Here is a 19,726-nt window from a genome sequence, read left to right as displayed (position 1 = left end):
GGCTGAGCTCCATCCCTTGCTTTCCACCTGGATTTGTAGAGGTAGTGTGGCAATTCAACCTCCAGAGATTTCAAACACTTCAGTCACAACCTCAGGGCTGGTTTGTGTCAGTAAATGCTGTCATGGTCCATGTCAGAGAGGGTTTCTGCAGCCAGGAAATCTGTTCCTGGCCCCAGTGATTGCAACCTGCTCAAGGTACTGCTTGCTTCCAGCCAGGCATCCCCAAAAATCTCAGCTATACCCACTGCAGACCAGCCCTGGGCCAGGGACAGGAGCAACAGGGCTGGAGGAAGAAATGACCAACCAGGGCAGGGAAATATGTGGCAAAAAAAAAGCCAGGAAGGAAGTCAGGTCTGGCTGCTCAGCCAACCAGGAGGAAAAAGGGACAGATCTCCCAATCCTGATGCTGTTAGAGCTTTCTAGAAGGCTGAAACCCTCAAATAAGTAAATCTCACTGAGTAAGAGGAGAAATATGAAGAACAGGAATTGCTTTTGTGTGTGGGTTTTTTTGGGTTTTTTTTTTAAAGCATTTTAGTGGTTTATAAAGATTCCAGCAGCGCTCTGGGAAAGCACAGCCTCCCGTTCCAGCACCATGTTCAGCACAGGAATATCCTGGCTCTCGACCTGCAGGTCGAGAGGTACCATAAATTTTTCTGGTGATAGTGTATGGCAGGCCAGCATGCAAAGCTTTTCCTGCTGCTTTACAATTTGAATCATGTTTTTATCACACCAGCAGATAATCATCTCACTCGTGTTCCAGAAGCGAAGCTCGTGTGGATGTGTTTGAGAAGCCTGAAAATAAATATATTCACATGTGTTTGCCAGTGTTGTTGAACACATGGTGTGTCTCAGAGCCTCTGGATTTCACTCTCTTGCAAACTGGCCACTCTTAAAAGCTCAGAAGTACAACTTTAGTCCAAATGCTGCAGTTTCATACCCCTTCCACAGCAGACACTAATGCCATCCCCTAAATGATGAATTAGAGATGAATGGAGATGAGCTAGAAATTAATAATAAATTGGAAAGCATGGATAATCCTCGAGATTTTCTCTTGAGGACACTTTAAACCTATTTGGCTACAGGCAAATAGATGTTTTTAATCCCAGTTGCTGTGTAGAATTTGCATCCTCATTCTGGTGGCAGGGTGGAAATGCTGGGTGGCATCTTTGGATGACTTGGTGGCAGCAGCTTGTCTTTAGATACTGAGACTGGGATTAGAGAAGTTCAATTATTTTCTAATCTTATCTAGGAGTGTGCTTAGCAACCCTTTCCATGAAGAATTTTTCCCTTATATCCAATCTAAACCTCCCCTGGTGCAATTTAAGGCCATTTCCTTCTGTCCTGTCTCTTGTTCCCTGGGAGCAGAGCCTGACCCCCACCTGGCTCCAACCTTCTGCCAGGGAGTTGTGTTCAGCCAGATCATTTATCATCTTTCTATACCTGTCTTGGCCTTCAGTGGTTGTGTGGGAGTTATTTTTTGACTCCAGCAGGTACCTGGAGGTGAAATCTGTGGCCCAGCTGTTTGGGCTTGAACTGGGGCTGTGCTTCAGCTCTGGCCTCCCAGAATCCAAATCCAAACAAATGAAAACAGGGATAATAAAACAGGAAAAAGGCTAGCTGGGAGAGAAAAACAGCTTTGGAAGGGCTAAGGTGAATCTCTGCTCTCCTGAGAGGTGAATAAAAGGTACAATCATGTTTTCTCATCTCTCTCATCTCTTCCTCAGCTTTAAAGGATGACAAACCTGGTGGTTGCCTGAGCGTTTTCCACCTTGGATCCATCAGTTTTTAGGATGGTTTGGAGGGTCTCCAAGTGTCTTCATCCCTCTTGATGGCTGTTGTGAGGATCCTTGTGGGATCTCATGTCCTTCAGCCAGGGCTGCAGGGGAACTTTTGGTGATCCATGTGCAAAACCAGTGCTGCAGGTGCATGTTCCATCTCCTGATCCATCCAGGAGAGGCTGTGGAGGCACCTGAGTATCTGATACTGCTTCTTGTGTCCAGGTTTTATCCATGACATCATGAAGGATTTACTCCTCACTCTCCTTAAAATGTTTTAGAGCAATTTCTGTGCCTGTGCAGAGGTATTTGCCTTTTTTTTTCCCCCCAGGATGTTCTGTGGGGGTTGTCCGAGTTTACGTAACTTCCCATATGTTGCCCTCTTCTTGTAGAAACTTGAAGATAAATTGTGAAATGCAGGGAGCTGCTCTAAAAGGATACATCCTCAGCTGGAGCTTGGCCTGTTTGCAGCCAGAAAAGGGGAACCTGGGAGCCCTCTGTCCCTGTTTCCTCTCTGGCACATCTGAGTGAGCAGCATGGGATGGAGCACTGATGCTGCCCTGTTTCCCAAGGCTGGGATGCTGCTGTGGTGAGCTGGCAGCAGGCTCCAGAGCAGGCACGTGCTGGGAGGGTGGTGGTTTCTCCATGGAGGGGCTGCAGCCCCAGCATCACCCCTGCAAGCTCTTTTCTCTTTCCAAAGCTGCTGCCTTCCCTGCAGTGCCCCTCTGCCCAGCAGAGAGGGTGTTTCAGGTGGAGCTTTATGTCGGTGTTTGTTGAACCACTTTGCTGGGCTGGGTATTGCCAGGTGCTGCTGGGTTTGCATTCCCATGTGTGTCATGGAATCATGGAATTGTTTGGGGTGGAAAAGCCCTCTATGATCACTGAGTCCAACCATTCCCCCAGCGCTGCCAAGGCCACCACTGACCCATGTCCCCAAGTGCCACATCCACATGGTTTTAAATCCCTCCTGGGGTAGGACTGTTCTGGACAACCTGTTCCAATGCCTGACTGCCCTTTCCATGAAGAATTTTTCCCAAATATCCAATCTAAAGCTCCCCTGGCCCAGCCTGAGGCTGTTCCCTCTCCTCCTGTCCCTGTTCCCTGGAGCAGAGCCCAACCCCCCGGCTGTCCCCTCCTGTCAGGAGCTGTGCAGAGCCACAAGGTCCCTCCTGAACCTCCTTTTCTCCAGGCTGAGCCCCTTTCCAGCTCCCTCAGCCTCTCCTGGTGCTTCAGACCCTTCCCCAGCTCCATTGCCCAAATCAAGGGGATCTGAGGGCTCTCAGTGTCTTGCAGATCCACATTTATTGGTTCCTGTGGGATACAAGCTCAGCAGCTGGTAGAAAATTCATGGCTTTTGTTCTCTGCAGACTTGAACAAAGCCCTTCACTCATCACCCAGGCCATTTCTGCTTAGCATTTTTGAAAATGGTTCAGTCCCAAGTGCAAGAGGAATTGTAGGCAAGATGCTGGCAGAGCTTGGAGCCTGCCTTCCACTGGGGAATTACACTGTGTGTAATTAGGGTCTCCAAAAAAAAAAACCCTTTCCATTCCCTCTCCAAGCCCCCTGGAGCAAAGCCACTGAACAATTCCTCTTTTGAACTTCAAGGCTGAGAACTGAACTTGTCCTCTGACAATTGCTCTTGTTTGACCGGCGAGCAGAGAACGAGGAACTCTGTACACAAGTGGATGGGAGAGGTGGAAAGTCCTGAGGGGAAAAAGTGCTTCAGGGATGAGCCACACCAGGTCTGATGATAACTGGCTGGAAACTTCAGCCAGGGCTCCTGGACAGCCAGGCAGCCTCAGCAGTGCCAGGAAAACTGAGCTCCCCCACATCCAAACCCAGGAATTGACCCATTCACTGGGCTTTTTGGAAGTTACTGCAAGATCATGAGTGTCTTTAGGAAGCCAGGAACTTTGCAGTTGCTCAATACTTGCTCAGCTGCTTTGGCACGGGTTATTTGGGATGGTTTTATTTTTGTAGGATGGTTTCAGAGCTCCCAGTGTGGGGTCTTTGGAGATGAGTGTGTTTAGCTGCTGTGGAAAGAGGGCCTTGAGAGGTGGGGTCTGCCTTGGTGGCTGTGGCTTCACTGGAGGTGACATGACAGCAGCCTCTGGGCAGCACAGCAGGCTAGAACACCAGTCTTGGAGTTTAATCAGATTAAACTGTCTCTGCTGCACAGAGTTCCTGCCTTTTGCTGCCCAGAATGCCAGAGTTTCATAGAATTACTGAATCATGCAGTGGTTTGAGTTGGAAGGGACCCTAAAGACCATCTGGTTCCAACCCCTGCCATGGGCAGGGACACCTTCCACCATCCCAGGTGGCTCCAAGCTGTGTCCAACCTGGCCTTGGACACTTTCAGGGATCCAGGGGCAGCCACAGCTTCTCTTGTGTTTGAAGGGTGCAAACCTCACCAGTTACAATTTGGCTCACTTTGGGAGAGAAGCTTTAAAATTGTGTTCTGAACCTTTTAAGGACTCATCCTCTTAGGAAACTTGTGATGCTGTGTGTGTGCAGGGGGATTTCATTTTGGGCTGTTCAGTGCCCCACAGGCCAAGAAAAGTGGCGTGGATTTAAAGGAATTTGAACTCCTGAAGCCCTGAAATTCCACCCAGCTGTGCCAGAGAACGTATCACTGCCCAGCTGAGATTGCTGCTTTATATTTAATATTGAATTCTCCCTCCCCTGCTGCTTCATTCAGGCAGTGGAGTTGCAGAAATGTCAGTAATTAACTAATGAAGGGCATGGTGGTAGTGCAGTAACAGCTTCCATGGGTGCAAGGATGTTTTCCTGGCTTTTCAATCCAGCATGGAAAGGTCACCTCTGCCACACTCATCGTGGCTGTGACTGTCCCATCCCACATCCAACACTTTCTGTGGCGCTTCAGCTGCTTCCAGCCCCTTGGATGGTCATGGAGTGCATTCCATGTCCCCCTCCAGAATGGGATTTCAGGCAGGCTCCCAGTGCTGCCATCAGATCCCGAGCCCAGGGATAGGAACACGATTGCCACTTCCACTATTTTTGGGTTTTTTTTCCATTTTGCGTGTTACAGGAATTGTTGCTGACCTCGTCAAGCATTCCTTGAGCTTTGTCTTCTGCTGCAGGACTGGGCTGTTGACAAAGGGCATTTCCAGGAGGATTGTTTTGCTGTGGAGGTGACAAATGGCAGCTCAGCTCCTTTGGGATGCTGTGACCACTTCCCAAGGGAGCACCTGGAATGCAGAGCTCAGGCCTCCATGTCTCTCCCTGTCCTTATTGAAATCCTTATTTAAGGTCCTGCAGGCTCTGCCCTGGGGAGATTCAGAGTTTCACTGGATTCATGAATTTTGGTGGGATTTTTGGAGAACCAATCCTATGTCAAGGCTTGGGAGGTCTCTGACAGGTGCTGTGGCACAAACCCACCTTTGGACTTGGGCTACCAAGTTCCATCCATGGGCCAGCTCTTGGGTAACAGAGGCTTTTGCCAAAGACAGGATGGTATTTTGTGTCATTCCTGTAGGAAGCTCTTGCAGTGACCCTCTTGTGGCTTTTCAGCCAGTTCTGAAGCATCTCTGGCTACCCCAATTTACCTGTGGTCACTTGATGTGCAGTTCCAAATGACCCTGTCAAACTGTGGTGTTGGATGTTATGTTAGAATAATTTTTTCTCATTGCTGATGGTTTTACTTCATATATATTTTACAAGCTGTGCCATGATTTTACTTTGAAACAGTCAAAACATTGACTAAAACACTCCAAAGCTTTCAAAGCATTTGAACTACATTCTCCCTCAGACATTCTCAGTCATTTCAATCCTGGATCTGACCCCAGATATGCTCTGAGCTATGCCCAGGTTGCAGAGCTCCTTGGATATATCTCCAGAGACAAACAGGAGGCCTGGGGAACATTGGGAATGATGGTTTGGGGGAGAAGTACTGAAAATAAATGTGGTGGTTAAATCTGTTCTTGCTACTAAGAGCCACTTGAATTTATTTTTGGGAGCAATTTTGGTCCATCCTATTCTGGAGCTAAATTCATTACTTACTTTTTTGGATTATCTCTTCCTTCTCTCTTGGCCTTCAGCTGCCAAACCCTCCCTTCTCTCCCCCGTGCCCTGGCACACAGAATTGCAGCATGGAGGCACTGAGCTCGTGCAGGTCTCAATTTTGGAAGCAACAAAAAGATGATGACTTGAGAAAAACCTTCTTGTTTGTACTGGATTTTGTCAGAGCCCAGCGATGTTGAACAGGCACCTTGGAAGCTTCGTGCCACAGGGCTCCCAAGTGTTTCTGCTGTTCATGGAATGGTTTGGGTTGGAAAGACCTTAAAGAGCATCCATTCCAACCAGCAGGGACACCTTCCACTAGACCAGGTTGCTCCAAGCCCACAAACACCCTCTGCTTTTGAAAACCTGTCCCCTAAATGGTCTTTGTGGACAAAATCACACTTACACCAAACACTTGCCCACTTCATTCTCACATCTGTTATTTTTCTTTCCTCTGAGTAGGGTTGTTTTTTAACAGCTTTGAGTGCAAAGATGTCTATTTGTTAAGGGTTTCCTGGCTGCAGAGTTGAAAATGTAATATTCCTGTCTTCTGTGAGCTCTGTTCCATGAACCTTCCTTCATTTGCCACCCTCCTCCCATTTATCAAAGCCTGCTTTGCTCCCAGATTTGGTGCCTGATGAGGGGCTGGGGTTATTCCCATTGTGTCACACCAGGCTGCCTGCTGTCCCCAGGGAAAAGCTGTGAAATGAAAGGAGGAGTCGGTGCTTCCAGGCTTGTTGAGAAATGCTGCCTTTTGAAATGCCCTGATCCTGAAGTCTCTTGCTTGGAGAACAGGTCTGATGTGCCTAGTGATGCTGACCACTTCCCACTCCAGTTCCCTATTGCCTGGCACAAAAGGGATTTGTTCCCTCAGAAATGGGGCTCGTTCAGCCCACTGTAGGTAATGAGCAGCTGAGGAAGTAACACTTGAATTTTTTCCTAGAATAAAACATCCTGCAGGGACTTCCATCTTTAATAATAATCTGTGAAACCTTGTGATCTCTGATTTCAAGTGCTGTGAGCTGGACTCGGTGGTTTAGTCACAGAATCACTGAATGGTTTGGGTTGGACGGGACCTTTAAAGACCATCCCATTCCAACACCCTGCCACAAGCAGTGACAACTTCCACTGGACCAAACTGCTCCAAACCCCATTCAGCCTAGCCTTGGACACCTCCAGGGATGGAACAGCCTGGACAACCTATGTCAGTGCTTACCACCCTCACAGGGAATAATTTCTGCTCAATATCCAATCCAAACTCTTTCAATCTTGTCTTCCAACCTTCCTTTCACCTTAGTGTCAGCTGTGCCTCTTTCACCATTAACATCTGCACTTAAAATACCCATTTCCTGTTTAATAATTGTGGGGATCAAGCCTTGTGTTGTCCAAATTGGGTGTTTCTGTGGCCCTGGTGCAGCAGCACTGGCCCCTCCATTAGTCCCTGGCTGAGCAGGGAGTGCTGCGAAAGGAAATGAAGGTGCAAAGAGCTGATAAGTTGTTTCATGGCAGGGGTGAGCTGTTGTAAGATGGAGCTGGTGTTGTTTTGGAGAGCTGATTTTTCTGTTCCCTCCTTTCTGCACGTGTTGGACCACGTCTGGGGGTGAGTAAGGCAGCTCAGCTTGCTTACCTTGGCATGAACGCCGTGCTCTGGCGTGGCACCCTGGCCTGGACAGCGTTTTGGCAAGTTGGCAAACGAGCTGTGTCCCACTGTGGCTGACACAGAGCCTGGCACGGGTGGTTCTAGGAGTGCTTGGGGTGGGAGGTGAGGAAAAGGGAGCTGTCACCTGGTGGCAGTGGCCTGTGAGGTCATCCAGCACAGAATTCCCAGTTCCATTCGGTGCCATGTGTGCCTGACTCCTGCCTCTGGTTAGGCTGAAAGGAAAATGTGGGAGCCAGATGTGGCCCACCAACACTATCATGTTTAACACCCTATCTCCAGATGTTTCTAGCTTGTAGTGCTAATTTCCACTTGCAGTTATCCAAGAGACAAATCCAAGATGCTTGCTGCCTTTAGAAAGAGTCCAACTGACTTTAATGTTATCTCTTGCACCCAGGTAGGACAAGCCTGCCCATCTCCAAACTGTCCCTTCTGTCTCAAAATCATCTTACAGTGAATTTTTTTCTTCATCATCTGGGTAAGAGGATTGAAAAGCAAGAAGAATCAGATTTTTGCCCAGGAAATTTTGTACTTTGCAAGAGAACAGCTCTCTCCAAGGGATGCTCTTCCCTTGGGACTGCACATGCTTTGCTTAAATTTCACCAGCATGTGACCAGAGGGCACGGAAGGACTCACAGGAACGTTCCTAACTCCCTTTGAAAGGCAAGCTGTTCTTTCAGCCTCTTGCAGAATCACTCTGACAGGGGATGCTGCAATCAGGCTGCAGAGGTAATTGCATTTGTAATGTGAAAGACAGAACAGGGTCTACAATTCTCATCCTCCACAGGCTCTGTGGGGACTCAAGGGTAGTCCAAAAAAAAAAAAAAAAACAACCCCAAACCAACAAGCCCAACCATTGCTTCTGCCATTTGTGATTGGTCTGGGCAAAATATTAGGAAACAACATACTCAAGGGGACAAGATGATCTCATACAGCTGACTTTAAAGCAGCATGCTCCCGTGGAAACTTGTTTCCGTGCCTATTCCAGAGCCCTGACTGCTGCCTGGATCTCCCCTGCCCCCCCTGGCCCAGCTCAGCTTAGTCAGCAAGTTCCAGTTCAACTTCTGCCTTTTATTTTGTGCCTGTACCTGAGTTAGCTCCATTCCTCAGTAACCAGCTCTTTGTCAGAGGAAAGGCTTCCAGGATGCTGCCAGCAACTCATTGTCCGTTTCCTGAGGAGAGCTGCTTGCTTTTAAGTAGTTTGCCTGAAATCTTGACTATTCCAGTGCAGCTAAGGCTTCCTGTCTTGGTTTGGCTTTCTTGGGATGAAGTTCCAGCCACCCACATGAGCTGTCTGCCTTTAGAACTTTAGTTCTGAGTGTGGAGAACAAATCTCTGCTGTAGGGTTTCGCCATCACCGTCTCGTTCCTCTGACATTGCGATATGTGACCGTCCTCGATGTGGCAACTGATTTACAAGCAGTAGCTCCCCACTGTTTATTGCTCTTGGATTTTGAAGGGTGTGGAGACAGGAGCTGGGCTGGAACAAGCTGCAGGGGTTGGATGTAGCAGTGTTGAAGGAAGTCACATTTGGAGCCCGGTGGCTTGGACAAGGAATGCTTCTGCCATGGCTCATCCTCGCTGGTCCTTCCTCCAGTGCAGATCAGACCTTTGTGAAGTTCACAGCTCCTGAGTATGAAGGCAGTGGAAGCATCTTGGCATCCCAGGTGGAGATGAGCTTGTTTGCATTCAAGTTCCTCAAGGTTTTCCTCTAAGAAATCCTTGCTGTTCCCCGTTTGGCTGGCTGGAACGCCAGGCTGGTTTCTTTCTTCTGTGTCATCAGAGGTGTGGACTTTCCCAACAGAATGTTGCTTATTCAGTCCCTTTTTTTAAAAAAGAATGGAACAGATTATCTTTTCAGGGCCTGACTCTTGCTGGTTTTTCAGGAGCAGGTGCCAGCACCTGGTGTGGCCATGAATGAAGTGATACAGGAGGAGCTTATACAGAACTGACTGTAACTTCCTCTCTGCCACTGAAGGATTTACCCTCTCTGAAAGCTTTCCATTTCCATTAAATCCACCCATAGCAATGAAACCTGAAAAAGCCATGAACTCCCACCTCCAGCAGGCTGGCTGGTGTTGGTGTTGTTTGGGTTTTAAACTGGGGAGAATGAGTCAGCCTGTCCTCAGACAGCACAAGACTATCAGCACCGCTTGACCGCCAGTTTCCTGTTGCTCCCTTTTGTTTCTCTCTTTTTTTCTTTTATTGAAGCTTTTAGGGCCTGGGTGCACATTTGTGAGAGTGTCTGGATGTTTCCCACTACTGTGTGTGTCTTCTCTGCTTATTTTTTTCAAAAGGAGGACCAGAAAGATGCAGACATCAAGACCTTGTTGGAATCTCAACTTCTAGAATCATAACTCTAGCTGCTGGCCTTAGGGAGCTTTCAGGTGCTCAAATAAATCTTTATAAATCAGCATTGACACTGTAGAAATGCACACAACTTGATTGCAGAGTTGCTCAAAGCGGAGCAGAACAAAACACATTAACTATTTTGGGGTAAAGCTTTAATGGTAGGTTAGGTCACAGAGAATTAATGACCATGAAGTTATGGCAAACTCATACCAAACTCTAGTGTTTGGTCTCTGGGATATGGCCTTGATGTCCCAACCTACGCTTTGCATGCTGAGCACTCATATTTTTTATTGTTCATCCCTTTTTCCTAAAGAAAGGAGCTCAGGGATGTGCAAGAATGCCAGAGCAGAGCTTGTGTGCTGGGGTGCTGAAGGCACATCTTTGTCTTGTAGGCATGTGTGAATATCTGCATGGAAACTGATGCTTTTGGGGATGGGAACCATCCTGACTGAAGCTGAAGCAGATGGGACACGCAGCCTGAACCAGCCCGTCTCGTTCATGCTTTATTAATTAGCCATGTTATCAGAGTCATCTGTGTTTTCCTTCCTTTTCTCCTTTCCAAACCAGTTCTGCTGCTTCGCTGCCCGCAGAGCCTCTGATGAGGAGCCCAGTTTGAATCCCTGAGAGCTGCATGGCAGCACTTGTTCACTCTGCTGTGTCTTAGCACTGTAAAAACTTCGGGGAGAGGTCTCAGAGGAGTTCTGTGAGCTCTGGGGATCAGAATTTTGGGAGTTGATGGTGCTGTCCTGGTAGGTAGCACATCTTCCCCCTGTGTACTGTCAGTGTTTGTAAGAATTTCCACCACATGTATTAATCACAGGACCACAGAGTGGTTTGAGTTGGAAAGGACCTTAAATATCACCTTGTCCCAAACCCTGCAATGGACAGGGACACCTTCCACTATCCCAGGTTGTTCCAAGCCCCATCCAGCCTGGCCTTGGGCACTTCCAGAGATCCAGGGGCAACCACAGCTTCTCTGGGAAAGCTATGGCTGCTAATTTCTGTAGGATGCTTAAAAACTGACATGGATCAGGAAAGTGACTGGATAAACTGGTGCAAGGCGAGTATAAATACCCCTGGGTAGAAACAGTCCGTGCTGAAGGCTGGGAAGTGTTCTGGGGAGAAAATGGTACGGACTGGTGTGGGTCCAGCCTTGCTTCTAGACCTGCTGCTGGAGACACTGAATTAAGCAGATCTCAGATGGGATCTGTTGTGCCTGATGGGACGGTGTCAGCCTGTCCCTGTGCACACTCAGTTTTAAAATTTTACTGAAAGAGGGAGAAGCTTTTTCAAGTGCTGGGGTAGGAGCCAGGAGTAGGGATTTTCTCAGCTTTCCCTTTGAACCTTTATCTCCCAGCAGGTTAACATCTGAATCCTCAATGTTAGTGCCCTTTATCTGTATGTAAGGGCAAAGTGGGTCATAAAACCCTTTGAGTGAAACCCTTATAGTCTCAAGCTGGTCCCAGTTGAGGTTCAGGTTGGTCATTAGGAGGAAATTCCTCATAGAAAAAGGTGTTAAAACACTAAACTGGACTGCCTAGGGATGTGATGGAGTCCCTGTCCTTGGAGGTGCTTAAGGAAAGACTGGAAGTGGCACTCAGTGCTCTGATCTGGTTGACAGGGTGGTGACAGGTCACAGATTGGACTCAATTATCTTGGAGGTCCTTTAAGGCCTGGGTGACTGTGTGTGTGCCCATCTCTGAGGCGGGAGATGGTGAAACAGGAGTTGGATTCAGTGATCCCTGGGCGGGTCCCTTTGAGCTGTGGATATTCTGTGATTCTCTAAAACCCTCTAAAGCCAACCTGAGAATCCTTTCTGACACCTGGGTCTGTTTTATGGCCACCATTTGGCGAGGTGAAGGGATGACCTATGGATTTGCTTTGTCTGATGCCCTTCCAGGGAAAATTCCCACTCACTGAAGGAGCAGCAGGATCATCCCTGTGCTCACAGCAGGGAAATGACTTTTAACAATGGGCTGGCTTGGATACTGCCCAGATCCCTTTTCTTACAGCAGCACAAGATGATGACCATATCCAGGCTCTTCCCTGGCACACACACTGAGAATATGTTATCCTTGAAGTCCTTTTCCCAGGCGTGGCATGCCTTTGTGCAGGCACAGCGTGTACCCTGCTAATAGGATGCTGGTGTGTTCTGTCAGCGAGTTAATTGGGTCCCTGGGTGCTGGGATATTTCCTGCTGCTGCATCCTCTTCCCGGAGCTACTCCTCCACCTGGGGAACTTCCCTGCTGATGAAGAGGTGATGCTGAGCTCTCTGCAGTGCCCGGAGGTTAAATCCCAGATAAAGCTTTGGGATTGCTCACAGCCCCGGGGGGAGGGATGCACACACTGAGAGGGATTTTAATTGTGTTGTGTTTATCGAGCTGGCTGTAAACACAGCAGGAGGTTACTGCTTCTCCAGAGCCTGGGAGCCAAAGGTGTATCGATCCCAGGGAGCTGTGGGACCCAGGTACACGCTGGTGGAGACCTCAGCTGGGTTGTTTCCAGCTGAGGATGAAATTTCTCTGTGCCCTGTGCTTCCTCCTCATCTCGTGTCAAGCTTTAACGATTTTATAACCAACTTTGTCAGCTGATCCTCCCCAAAGCGAGAAGCCCTGTTGCTAGGAGTGGGATAGGGGGGAAAAAAAAACCTCAGGAATACTCATCTTCAGCAGTCCAACACTGCAGATAACATTGAGTCACTGCTGAAAGCCTCAAAGCAAAACAGATGTTCGGTTTCTAGTGACTGAGTAAGTATTAAAGGTACCAGATGAGCAAAGTTTTAACTGAGGTATTTAATTTGTGGTTGGCAGCTGAGACAAAGCATGAGCAAACAAGGTGCAATGCAGAAATAGTCTCCCTCCTGTCTTACACATGCCAGTGTGTTTTCATAAAACTTCTTTTGTTCCATTTTTTCCCCATTTTTTAAATATGTCTTTCCGGCTTGACTCATTCTGTCTGTAGTTGTAACCTTTAGTGCTGGGTGGGAAGGCAATTATTTTGTGAGACATGAGACCAGTGGCAGGGTGAGTGGGCTCCTGTTGCTGCCTCTGTCATCTCCTTGTTTGACAAGTCACTTCTCCAGGAGTAGCTTGTGTCTCTGAAGTTGGGGATAATTACATGTGTTGTCAAAAATAAAGAAACTGGACTTAATGGTGCATCTGCTCAGCCTGAGTTTTGAATTAATGAATGAGTAGAAAACTTGGAATGTGGCTGTCATGCGTCTGTTAGCCTTCGAGCAAGAGACAATTTTTGATTACTATATTCTTTAAAAAAAAAAAAATTAGGATGAGGAGTGTGATCCCAGGATTCTGGGCTCGTTGGGCAGCCAACACTGGGAGCTGCTGCTGGTGGAGGTGTTGGGTTCCCATTGCTTTGATCCCTGGTGAGAAACCTGCAGCACTGTCTGGCTGTGTGGAGCAGAGGTGCTGAATCCCTCCTTGCCACTCAGACCTGAGCAGGTGATAACATGAAAGGGGAGGAATTGTGTCCTGTTCCTCTGCTCAGCATCGTGGAATACTCAGGTCCAATGAATAATTAATGTAAAAAACGTGAAAACCCTGAGAAAGAGGACCCTGATCAGAACTTCCCTCCTTGGTAAGTCCATAAATCAGCTCACTCTGTACTTTCTGGAGGAGTGACTCTCATTTTGGCTGCTCAGCACCACAGGAAGGACAGAATAGACTTTGGGTTGCTTTCCCTGGGGTGTGGGAAGTAGATTTTTACTGCTAAGCCCACGTGGGAGCTGAAGCCAAGGCTCCATCCCGCCAGTCCTGCAGGATTTCAGGGTTTTTTGGCAAGTTCTAGATGGTTTCTATTAAGAAAAAAGCTTTTTGGATCTCTTCTGAGGGTGCCTCCCTTTGGAGGCTTTCTCAGGAGCCCATGTGCTGAGCACTTAATCTTCCACCCCACTTAAGGGAAGAGGGACAGACACCAAACGCTGTTGGCACCTTATTTCACTTAATTCTCACATTTGATTGTTTTTCCTTCGGCTTTTAAGAGAGTCTCTGCCAAAATCAAGAAGCTAAAAATTAAAGTAATTATTGTGGTGATGGAAGCAATCAGAGGCCACCAGGCTCCTGGTCTGTGTGCTGTGGAGGAAGGAGCAGACTGGGATTGAGCTCATCTCCTGGGACATGCTGAGCTCCAAGAGTTAATTTTGTTCCCGACTTCTCTGTCCATGAGTAATCCATTTGTGCTGGGAGGAAATGGCAAGTTCTTGCAGCGAGGACAGGCTTCACTGCTGGAGAAAATGATGCCTATTTATCATATGATGCTCTCTGTGCCTTTTTTTATTTGTCCTTCATCTGAACTAAGCTCTTTGGTGATGAGCTTCCCTGTCTGACAGCAGATTTTTTTGTAGAGACCTACAAGTGTTTTTCTTTCCTGTATTTGCTGTTTTTTCCGTGCAATTCCTCACAAATTTGTGCTGGGCCCACCCAGCTGGGAAGGAGCTGGACAGGAAAGGATCTAGGTGTCCTGCTGGACATCAAATTCACCCTGAGGGAGCAAAGTGCCCAAAAAGGGACAAAAGGGTGGCCTGGGCTGTGTGGGACAAAACACTTCCAGCAGGTCCAGGGAGGGGATCCTGCCCCTCTGCTCAGCACTGCCTCTGAACATCAGGGAACACATTTTGGCTCTCGGGGTGACTGAGCATGGGCACAGGTTGTCCAGGGATGTTGTGGAGTCTCCATCTTTGGGAATATCCAGCATTTATCTGTCTACAGCCATGGGCAGCTGGCTCTGTGTGACCCTGCTGAGCGGGGAGCTGGACCAGACAGTCTCCAGAAGGTTCTTCTCACCTCCACCACTCTGATCTGAGACACATCTCAAGGTCCTCAGGAGATGCAGGGCTGAGCCCTCTGCAGGGGTGTGACTCGTGCACAAATGCAGCCACATTTGGCTCCAAACAGCACTGTGTGATCACATCTCCTTTGCTGTAAGAATGTAAAACGGCTTCATAATTCTTCTCCTGCTGTTTTGGATTAATTTCTATCTTTATGCTATGTGTTTTCTTTGCTTGCTTCCTCCTTTCACCTTCCCAGCTGTCTCCTCAGAGCAAACTTCCGTGACTCTTATTGTTCTGCTTGTTTTCATTCTCCTTCTTGGATAAATGTTTGGTGGTTTTTTTTTTTAAGTGTGGTTTCCTAAAGCTCTACAAAATGCTCTTTCCCTGCTGCATTTTGAAGTATTAGTTGCAAAAGAAAGGGCAAGGAACAATCTTAATTCAGGTGCATGCCTTCCTTTATCTTCTTTTCTTTTAAAAAGTGACTAAAGCCACTGATAAATAATGCTAATTTTTGCTGCCATCTGTGAATGCAGGACCAAGCTGTTTCAAAGCAGCATTTTTAATGCTCTGTCTGTTTGGGGTGGGGAAGGAAAAAAGCTCTTTGCTTTAGCAGCAATAACCTATCTCCCACAAGTTGTAGTCTGCGTTCCCATCTACCACTAAAACCCAAAGCAAACAAAGATTTGTGCAGAGACAGGAAACCTTTTGGGTGTAATTGCTGGGAGGTCTTTGCTTTCACGATTTTTGGGTTCACCCAGAAAGGCAGCCGAGCAGGGCTGCGGTTCACTGGGGTGCATTTGTGATGAGATCTCACTGGGCTTTAATTGGACATTTTTGGCAGCTCTGGGAGTTTCAAACACCCTCTGCAAGAGTCTCCTGGCCACGCTGAGTGAAAGTGTCCCAGGGAGGGAAGGAGGGAGGGAAGGGCTGCAGGCACAGCTGAGCTACGCCCTGCTGACAGCCCTGCCTCCAGGCTCCTTTATTTTGGCCTGGAGCCTTAGATTACATAATCCTGCCCTGATCCCTCATCTTCTGCATGGATCAGCCTTAGAAGACCCTCCAGTTTGACCAGATCAAACTGGGAAGCAGGTCTCTCCCATCATCTGAGCCAAGAAGTGCTGGTGTTGGTGGAATCAGGTGGCTTTGGCTGTATCAAAAGACCTCACCAGTGCCAGGACTTGATTTTGGGACTCTTTTGGGGACTGGAAGAAAGAAATCAAACCTTGAACATGGTCTGGAGAGCTATGGAACAGGTCTGGCTCCTGGAGCCTGTGTATTGAATAGGTGCAACCCTATATGGGGGAGATCTCACCTGCAGAGTCCAGGTGGCTTTTTATCATGTGTTTACTCTGGATTGTGTGAGCTTCCCAAACCAGAACTGGAATGTGATTTAGGACCAGTTTCCCAAACCAGAATTGGAATGTGATTTAGGATCAGTTTCCCAGACCAGAAATGGACTGTTGTTTAGGACCAGTTTTCCAAACCAGAACTGGACTGTGATTTAGGACCAGTTTCCCAAACCAGAACTGGACTGTGATTTAGGATCAGTTTCCCAAACCAGAACTGGACTGTGATTTAGGATCAGTTTCCCAGACCAGAACTGGACTGTGATTTAGGATCAGGTCTTTAGGGAAGCTTGTCACGATGGCAATGTGTAATAGCATAATAAAACCCTAACTGCTTCACTTTAATGTGTCAAATGACTCATTTACAGTGTCATCTGGGAAAGATGAGGCTCTATGAGATAAGACTTGCATGGGGAGGGAATATTGAGTAATGGACCCACAGCTATAATTGGAGGAGGAATAGATTTTCCATTTCAGATCTGAGGAAGTGGTTTATCTGCCCAATCTGTAAGTGGATGATTCTTCTCTCAACTTCCTCCACATATTCCCCACTTCCTCTGTGTAATATTGCTGTTATTTATAACTGCTGCATTGAATCCTAGAGGCACATGCTGCCTGCATTTCTATATTCAATAGAAGTTGAGGTCCAGCAAGTTGGTGGATAGTCTTGACCTTCTGGGAGCAAAGAGTTGATATGGAAGCAGGGAAAACATTTATGTCCCTATAACTAAACCCCTTTTCTCTATATTTATCATGTCTGAATATTGAGCAGCCCTGTCCATCTCTCCCCATCCCATAGGAAGCCAGGGAAGTGGCAGACAGACATACAAAGGATTATTATATTTGATCAGGCTTGGAAATGGGCTGGAGATAAAGCCCTTGGTGTTTACTGGACCATTAAACATTTATTATCATCTCTCCAGCGTGCTGGTGGTGCTGTAAATAACAGCTGTGACAAAAGAATGGGGTCAGCAGTTGCCTTTTGCACCGATGTTTGTAAATGCAGAAGCAGGTCCTGTGATTTTTAAGAGCTTGGCTGGAGGGAGCATCTGCCCAGATGCCAGGGAGAAAAAGGACAGAGGAGCCAGCAGGTCAGAGCTCCTCTTTATCACAAGGAAACGCTGAAATGGTAGGAAGTGGGAGAATATAAACAACAATGAAAAAAAAAATATTAGGGCCAGAGTTTGGAGTTAATTTATCCCTGCCCTACCTAACAAAAATACTTAATGCACTCGGATCAGAACAGCTTTTGGATCTGGATTTAATTAAGTGGAAGGAGGGTTTGGGCCTCTCTCCCCCAGCTCAGCCACGCTCCATGAGGCATTTCCATCATCAAACTTTTATTTCCCTTTGCCCCCCTTCCCAGGTTTTTGCAGGAAGAGGAGAAGCGTCGCGGCAGGGCTGGAACTCGGCTCGTGGGGCCTGAGCTGCAGCACCTGCTCTGATGGTGGGGCTTTGGGAAGGGGGAATATGAAAGGATCACTCTATTGCTGGGAGGCCACAGCCTGGTGATTCCTACTGTAGGCTGTCGGAATCTGTGGATATTGATGATTCCGAGATTGTAGAAAGTCTCTGTCTTTCAGCCCCACTGCCAAAGCAGAAGCCATAATTGGTCTGTGCTGGTTTCAAGGTTGTTTATTCTGTTTATCTCTAACATGTTCTGCTGCCCTGCCGCAGCTCTGTCCTGCAGGGCAGCGTGTGGGGCTCTGCCCTCAGTGGGATGGTACAAACATTAAATACCAGAAACTACCTGTGCTGGATTTACAATAACGTGCCAATATCTGTCACCTACGTTGGACAGTGTGTCCCCAGCCTAAACCAACAGAAAAATGCCAACACCACAGTGAAACATGGAGGGCATGAAGAAGGAGAAAAAGGACAAGACACACCCAATTTCCTCCATCTTGTCCCCTTTGAACCCCTAATCTAGAAATCTAAAATTTTACCTTTGCACCCATGTCACACTTAATTATTACTCTTATCAAACACTCAGAGCTTGTAATTCATCCTGTAAGATTGAAAACTCTTTTCCATGGACAGAGATCACAGCCAGTGTCTCTGGGGGCTCTGTCCAGGGGGGTTCCTGACCCCTGCCAGGGTCCCAGACCTGCCAGGGCAGCCAGAGGGAAGCTCTGGATTCCCACAGTAGGCAATCCCTCTGAAGTGAATGAGATTGGAAAGCGTGTAAATCAGTATGGAATTTGGCGTTTTCCTGGAAAAGTGTGGGGATATTTGTTTTATTTGGATATAAATTACTTCTAATAAGGCTCCACAGACATGACTGATCCTTGTCATCACACTGTTGCTCCTTCCAGTCCCAGAGTCGCTCTCGCTGCCCTCTCATTTTGCAAAAAAAAAAGTCTCCTGCGTGGGAATTCACTGTGGTCGGGAAGCGTTGCTGGGAATGACTCAGGCGGGAGCGAGTGCCTGTGCTTGGGACCTGCGGTGTGAACGGAGAAAGGAGACAGGCTTGTTTTCACACTCTCTCATTTTGTGTCTCTGACATGCTTCTGTTCCACCATTCAAATGTCATCAGGCTGAGGGATAATTAGAGGGAGCCTGTTTTGCTGCAGAGCCGGATTGGGAATCCACATTGCCGTGAGCAGGCTGGGTTATTTCTCCGGGAATGCAGAGCGGTGGAGTGGGTGTCCAGGGAGCACTGCTGCACCACCAGGGAGCAGATGCTCTGCTGCTCCTTCCCTGTGCCTGCAGAAAGTATCTTCTTTCTCCAATTAAAATAAATCCATAGAAACACAGAATGGTTGGGTTGGAAGGGACCTTCGAGATGGTTTTTTTCAAAGACGAGTGGCAGGGACACCTTCAACTAAGCCAGATTGCTCCAGTCCCCATCCAGCCTGGCCTTGGACACTTCCAGGGATGTTGGATGTGAGGATATTGGTTTTTTCATGGTGCTCTCTAGCCTGGCAGTCTCCATCACCTTCACCAAAATGAAACTGGAAACTGGAGCTCTCAGGCATCAGTTCTGCTGCTGCTTTGCTGTGGGTGGGTGATTTGGGTGCTCATTGTGTGTGAGGCTTTAATGCCCTAATAAAGCATTAGAACAAAGAGCATCAGCTTTTCTATTGCTCCATTGGGGAGGGCATTGGATTTTGCCAGATGTTCCCACGGTACAGGTGGTTTCAGCTGTTTCAAACTCACCTTAAAAAATGCACCTTGCCTGTTTGTGCTTTGCACAGCATGTGGAAGAAGTAACCAACTTGAAAATGAGATCTAAAACTGGAGGAGTCCTACGGAGTAACCAAGGAGAGAACCAGGTCCCGTGAAGCTGGTTGCCAAGGGAATAATTCAGTAGTCTTTCCCCCAGCCTGATGGAATATTGTTTTCCTCTCCTCCTTCCCAGCATACCCCCAGCTCCAGAGGAGCCACTCTCACTCCTGTAGATGCTTTAACTGATACATTCCTAATTCCACCTTGGGGCTGTTTTCACAAGCAGAGGAGCCTTTGAAGGCACCATCCCCTGTTCCAGGCCTCCAGAAGGGTTTGTGCTGTCCAGAGGTTTGTCCTCTCTTCCCACTGGTGCTGGCCTGGCTCCTGCCCACAAACTTTCACTTTCCTCTCCAAAACTAAGGGCATTTTAAGCCTGCAGTCTAGATTTTGATGTAAAATCTTGCAGAAAATGAGATCTTTCCAGCTTCAGGCCAAGTGGTGTGTGTTCTTTGCTGTCTTCTCTGCAAAACAGAACAATTCAAGACTCATTTTTGTTGTTAATTAATTGCTGCTCTATTAACAGGCTGTGTAAATTTGTGTTATTCCCTGAAATATGAGCTGT

The 19,726-nt window shown here is 47.6% G+C and overlaps 1 protein-coding gene across 3 annotated transcripts in view; it reads left to right on the top strand.

The window, feature by feature from the left end:
• Positions 1 to 19,726, top strand: part of PTPRA (protein tyrosine phosphatase receptor type A) — a 119,406-nt gene that overhangs the window by 6,694 nt on the left and 92,986 nt on the right. The gene's annotated exons all lie outside the window — the stretch shown is intronic.

This window comes from Taeniopygia guttata, chromosome 4 (assembly GCF_048771995.1).
Source record: "Taeniopygia guttata chromosome 4, bTaeGut7.mat, whole genome shotgun sequence".
Lineage (NCBI taxonomy): Eukaryota > Metazoa > Chordata > Aves > Passeriformes > Estrildidae > Taeniopygia > Taeniopygia guttata.
Note: the sequence above shows the minus strand (reverse complement) of the source record. Positions and strands in the feature narration are given on the sequence as shown.